The sequence below is a fragment of the Lactuca virosa genome, chromosome 5, assembly GCF_052849685.1.
Source record: "Lactuca virosa cultivar CGN04683 chromosome 5, Lactuca_virosa_CGN04683_v6, whole genome shotgun sequence".
NCBI classification, from domain to species: Eukaryota; Viridiplantae; Streptophyta; class Magnoliopsida; order Asterales; family Asteraceae; genus Lactuca; species Lactuca virosa.
This window is the reverse complement of record NC_136430.1, coordinates 350,974,060-350,980,162: the sequence shown is the minus strand read 5'-3', so window position 1 is coordinate 350,980,162 and position 6,103 is coordinate 350,974,060. Positions and strand designations below refer to the sequence as shown.

At 34.7% G+C, this 6,103-nt stretch overlaps 1 pseudogene; it reads right to left on the bottom strand.

Moving 5' to 3' along the window:
* Window positions 1–312: 312 nt before the first annotated feature.
* On the bottom strand, window positions 313–1,243 carry LOC145113402 (magnesium protoporphyrin IX methyltransferase, chloroplastic-like; annotated as a pseudogene).
* Between the last annotated feature and the right edge of the window lie 4,860 nt (window positions 1,244–6,103).

The window sequence follows — 6,103 nt, the reverse complement described above, 5'->3', positions numbered from 1 at the left end:
CGCTATTTTACACCTGTTTATTGTTTTTTACATTCTAAATCCAAACTGAATGACATTCATACTAACATGAAAACAAGCCTTGAGCAAGCTATATTTACAGACTTCAAAAACATATTACAGCCTTATTCTCCAATGGAGAAAGAAAAACACCCCTATATGGCGTGTTTATTAACAGGCTATTCACAAATATCATACAAATCAATCATATGCTACTCCATTCACAACATTCTATGTAGAAAAAGAATCAATGAATAATAACAAAGACTTACATGTGCATCTGTAGATCATCTTTCATATTTGGGCATCTGTAGATCATCTTTCATATTTGGGCATCTGTAGATCATCTTTCCCCTGTAATTCTTCTTTTGCCCAGAGGATGATTTCGTATCAATTATCAATATGGAGTTAAGAGATTAGTTCGTTGTTAGAGTAAGATGAAGTGCAATTAACCTTTTTCTGAGCTTCGGAAACCATGGAAGATGAAATATCACTAGCTGAAACAATGGCGCCTTCTTTGGCCAAGGGAATAGAGAGCAATCCAGTGCCACATCCTCCATCGCAGACAGTAACGCCTCGTAGCGAACCTTCATCTGTCAACATTTTCATCACATTTTCCACCATCTTCGCATGTCCAATTCTTATATCTAATTGAACCTTATTCACATCATTGGTGTCTCCGTATATCTTTTTCCACCTCTGAAACCCGTCATTAGTGAAATACTCCCTCACGACTTCCTTATCACCACCGCCAACCTCCTCCGCCTGCAAGTGCCGACGCTTCTCGGGCTGCGAGTGAAATTGCGGCGGCGATTGCTGCGACCGAGCCACCTCCGATGACTGCCAGTGTTGTTCCGTCAAATGTGTCAGCTCCTAGTGCGGATACAGTTAGGGTTCTTTGATTGTTTAGTTTGTAGGATTTAGGATTAGGATTGGAGAATTGGGTGGTGGTGAAAGAGACATTGTGGGAGAAAAGGGCGGAGGAGACGAAGGGGAAAGATGATCTACAAAATGTAATTAACAGATAATTGATACTAAATCATCCCTTGTCTTCAAATCGAACCCCTTACTCTTCAAGATTCGTGTTGAAGCTATCTCTAATCAAACATCCATCGGTGTTCAAATTGAAACGAAAATCTGGAAGATGAAGGCTGATTGAAATGGTTTAGATCGATGACAGCAGACGCAAATGATGGCAGGAAACGAAGGTGAAGAACTAGGTCAAATATATTTACTTTATTTCCATAATTGTAGGATTTCAATTAAATGATTTCCTTAATTAAAAGTACAAAAGGTCCAAAATACCCTTTAATGATTTATTTAATTATTTATTATTTCTTGAATTCTCATTGGTGCATTTAGGCACACAATATTTGTTGGAAACATTTGAACATATATATATATATATATATATATATATATATATATATATATATATATATATATATATATATATATATATATATATATATAAGATGAGGTTCAATACATAACCATTATTAACAAGGAACCAATGAACCAATTGTCATCGAAATTTAAAGCGATCAACGGCCAAGTGAATGGGATGTATACGTTTTTATCGAAAAAATGGAATATACCATTGTTAACGATTTTCCGTCATCTTTCCATAGAGACTCATGTTGATATATAAAAAACAAATTTTTTTTTCGAAAAAAACTCACTTTGTTTTGTTCTTTTTTTTCAATATTTAATTTTATTTTGATAAATAAACCAATTATACCAAAAATCTCAATTTTTTGTCATCTATTAATAAACATCATCAACGATTATTAAAAAAAAACCTCGATTAGTTCAGATTCACATTGTGAATCTAAACTGTAAATATTTCAATTTTAACATTCACAATGTGAACCTGACTTACTATTATTCACATTGTGAATCTGTCAGATTCATAATGTAAATGTGTACTGCAATTTCATTTTTTACATCAATATGAATCTATGTTTAAAGTATATCAAAAAAATATGAATTTTGATATATTTATTAAAATTTTTCGATAAAAAATAGTCCTTAACTTTTCAAAAACAAAAGAAATGAAGTGAGTTTTTTTGAAAAAAAATCATTTTTGTATATCAATATGAATCTCTATGGAAAGAGGACGAAAAATCATGAACAATGGTATATTCGTTTTTTTTTTCGATAAAAAACATGGCGTAAAAAAAGTTAAACGAAAAAAAAATAAGTTTTGTTATAATCCGGTATATGTGCGTCCATTGTAAAACTCTACAACCATTCCTTTTGCCGTTCATCGCTTTAAATTCCGACGCTTTAGATTGGTTCATTGGTTCCTGGATTAATAATGGTTCTCTATTGAACTTTTCTATATATATATATATATATATATATATATATATATATATTAGTAAAATAGGTAATATTGTTGATAATGTTTTTGAAATGCCAATTAGATACATATTAATATATGTGATGTTAAGGAATAGTGTCAAGTTTTGCAAAGCTGGTTTCCGATTTTTTATCTATCCGTTGAGTTGGAGCCGATCTCATTTGCTTTTCTCGCATGTTGGCCATCTGTTTCTTCCTCCTTCGTCCACCTTTATTTCCTATCATTGATGTCTTTATCTCAGTTATCCACCGTTGCCATTCCCTTCTAATATGATACCACCGTTCTTCTAATCGGAGTTGTTAGTCTCCGTAAGTCGTCAACACCTTTTTTTTCACCGCTTCCATCACAAGTTCTCTACATCACAGAAGATTACAACGTTGGTCTTTATTATTATCGACGCCTTCCACCCGTACATATTTTCTATGTGTAGATTTTCGGTTTTTCAAAATACAACACCTGTGTTATTTTCGTTAATTGGGATGTTTGAATGGAGGTTGAAAACAAAGATTTCAGTCAAACAGGTTCTAATACACCACTAAATTTAGTCGATCTTGGATGTTTTCACCACCGGAGGTTCTACACGAGGATTTCATTCCAAGATAAAGTTATTTCTAATGCTTTTGGTTCAGGTTAGATCGATCAATGTTTTGTTATTGTAAATAAGTTGCAGATGTGTGTATATCTGTTTGCCTGCAAATTTTCTTTTTCCTAACACTTGGTTGATGAAATGCATAAGAGAAAAAAATATTTCGTTGGAGACACTTCGAGCTGATAATTGAAAGTGAAACAAAGCTGATGCAGATGGGGCTGGAAGGATGATGCTTGGTTAGTGGGTTCAGGTATAACATACAAAGGTGGATGTGATACAGACCTTGACAGTGATGACCAATATACTCTTTTGAATAGAACACTTGTGTATTCTAGAGTTGGTGTTTTCTGGGCTTCGGGATGCTCTGAGGTTGCCATCTCCACTTTACGTTTGGTGCTCCTCTTAGTGAACCACAAGTAAGATGCCCTTTTTTTAGCTCTGTACTTTTCTCAACTTATTTGTTCTTTCCCTGTAAATTCTCAATAACTCGATTATACTCTCAAGTGTATGTGATTCTAACCTGGGGTGATTTAAAAAAGCTTTTGAATTCTGTAAAAAAATTGAGTTGCCAATTTATATTCCATTCTCAAGAGAAAACATGATAGGTCTTTTAATACATATCAAAATATCCAAATTTGTATTGATTTTCCATCCAAAATTGTCTTTAACTAAATGCTCCCATGTACCACCTTATTCTAATTTGTTGTATAACTCAATCCTGCTCCTCTTTTGTTTTGTTTTTGCACGTTGATTTGTGTATGATTTTGATAGATTATGAAGGAAGATGGCAACAATAAGGAAACCAAAAGTTTCATGACTTAGGGTTCTACCTTCATATTCATTCCAAAACATCTGATAGGCTTCTGTAACAATTGGTAAAAATAGGTCAAAGTTCGTCGGTCAAACCACCACGAACACAACTGTAAAATGACCTATTGTGTAGTATTCCTTGTTCATGAGTGCAATTGAAGTCATTATACTTGAAATTTTCATAAGGAATACCTTGAAATTTCTCAAAATTGACAGTCGTTAACAACTGGAAAACACATCACAAAATGAGTATTAATTAATGCCCTAAAAATAAAAAAAAATTAATTAATTATACTTGGGAGCTATTGATAAGTTATTTGAATAGATTATGTTCTCATGAATATATTATAAAATCAATGTTCATCCGATTTTCCTGAAACGAACTTTGCGTTGCTTCGTTTGAAATAGCTACGAACCTCGTAAATTGTTTTTGTGTATGTTTTTAACTCAGACTGTGGTCTATTATTTAATTTCATTTTTATGACATTTTTAATCTCGAGCAAAATCAAATTTGTAAAATCTATAGAATCTGATCCAATTAATCGGGAAACTTTAAACGCCATCTCATGGAGTTCTGTATATTAGAATTGAATTCCATCTGCATTTTTTGAATCACCATGACCGGGAAAATAAGTAGACCATTTCAGAAAAATAATAACTATGAGATGGTATGATGGCACGAGAATCGAGAAATGAGATTTAAATCACAAAAGTACATATCATTTGATTGTTTGCCTAAAATATCTTCTGAAAAAGTCAATGAAGACTTCCATAATGCAGAAAATTATTAAAAGAGAAGCTACACACTCTTCACTCTCAATTTTCCTCCATCTTTCTTTTTGTTCTCGTTAATCACCTCCCACCAGAGGCGATGCATTTTCCGGCCACCACTAAGGGCATCATCCCTTCTATTCTCTTTCATAAATCTTAGCAGCCAAACACCTCCCCCTGCTGTTGTGTTTGTGATATCCGTTCCAGGTATGAATCAACTTTTTATGTATTAACTTTAAATTAGGTGCCACGATGTGGTGAAACATCACCATGGCGTGGCATAATGTTTTGTAGCACATGAATTAAATGACATGCCACGACGTGGCAGGTGTTTTTAGTGAAAAACACTAATTTTAGGATTTGGGCCTTATATAAAGAACATTAAGGCTAGGGTTTCATGATCATTTAACCTTCATCTCCCTCTCAAACTCAGAAACCCTAACCCTAGCCTCCATTGAAGTTGTGAGCTCATTATTGGTGCTTTTTGGTATTTTTGAAGGAGAAGGAAGCCCTTGGTGTAGTAGTTACTTAGCAAGCATCATTTTCTTTAGCTAGCATATCTCATGGACCTTAGTGAGTGTCCAAGATTCAACATTTTCCTTGCAATGTTACTAGATCTCTTGATTTTGTCCTTTTTCTTCATGTCTTGATGGATTTGAGTGGTGGGATCTCATAAAGTGTGAAACTTTATGAATCTCCAGGTCAAATAGAGTATTTGGTGTCTTAGATCTGATTTATAAATGAGTTTGGTGTCATGCATGGAGGTTTGGTCATTAAACCCTAGTTTTGACCTTTTAGGAGTTCAAGACATGCATTGGACATACATGTCAGGAAAGCATGGATTTGTATGATATTTTTGGTACTAGGAACCCTTCTGGAATCGTTGGTCATGAGATCTTCAAGATTATGTGCTTAATGATTAAGCTATGATGTGTTTTCACCCCCTTTTGGACCTAAGTGCAAGATCTTTGCCTCGTGGAAGGTCTTAAGGGATGAAGTTGGAAACTTTATCCATTTAGACCAAGGAATGGACCAGATTTGAGATGTGGAGCTCTTAGAATCGCAGAAAACGTCTTAACCAATTCAGTTGTTCGGAACCTAGTGCCCACGACGTGACCCTAGGTCGTTACGGCATGACGACTGGGTTAGAGTCGTTTGTTTTGTTGTTTGGTTGCCATGGCGTGGCCAAGGATGGCCACAACGTGGTGACCAGCTGTAGTTGACTTTGAGTTTTGACCGATTGATCATTGACTTTGTCCAAGTTTGACTTTAGGACATTTGGGATATTTTGAGTAGTAGTTTGAGTTTAGGTCACTGTTTATTGTTTAGGTGACCGGTAGAGATAGCAGTTGGAGCAGTGATCTGTTCAGCTACATTTCAGACTGTGAGGTGAGTTTTACTCACTGTACTTGTGGGTCAAAGGCACCAATGCCGGCCCACTGGATTATGTATCCTCATATATTAGATTGATGTTATACTGAGTATGTGTTAGATTGGTAGATCTGTATGATGCGTTAGATTGGTAAATTTGTATGATTACCTGTGTAGCTGGTTATTGATTGTTATCGTAC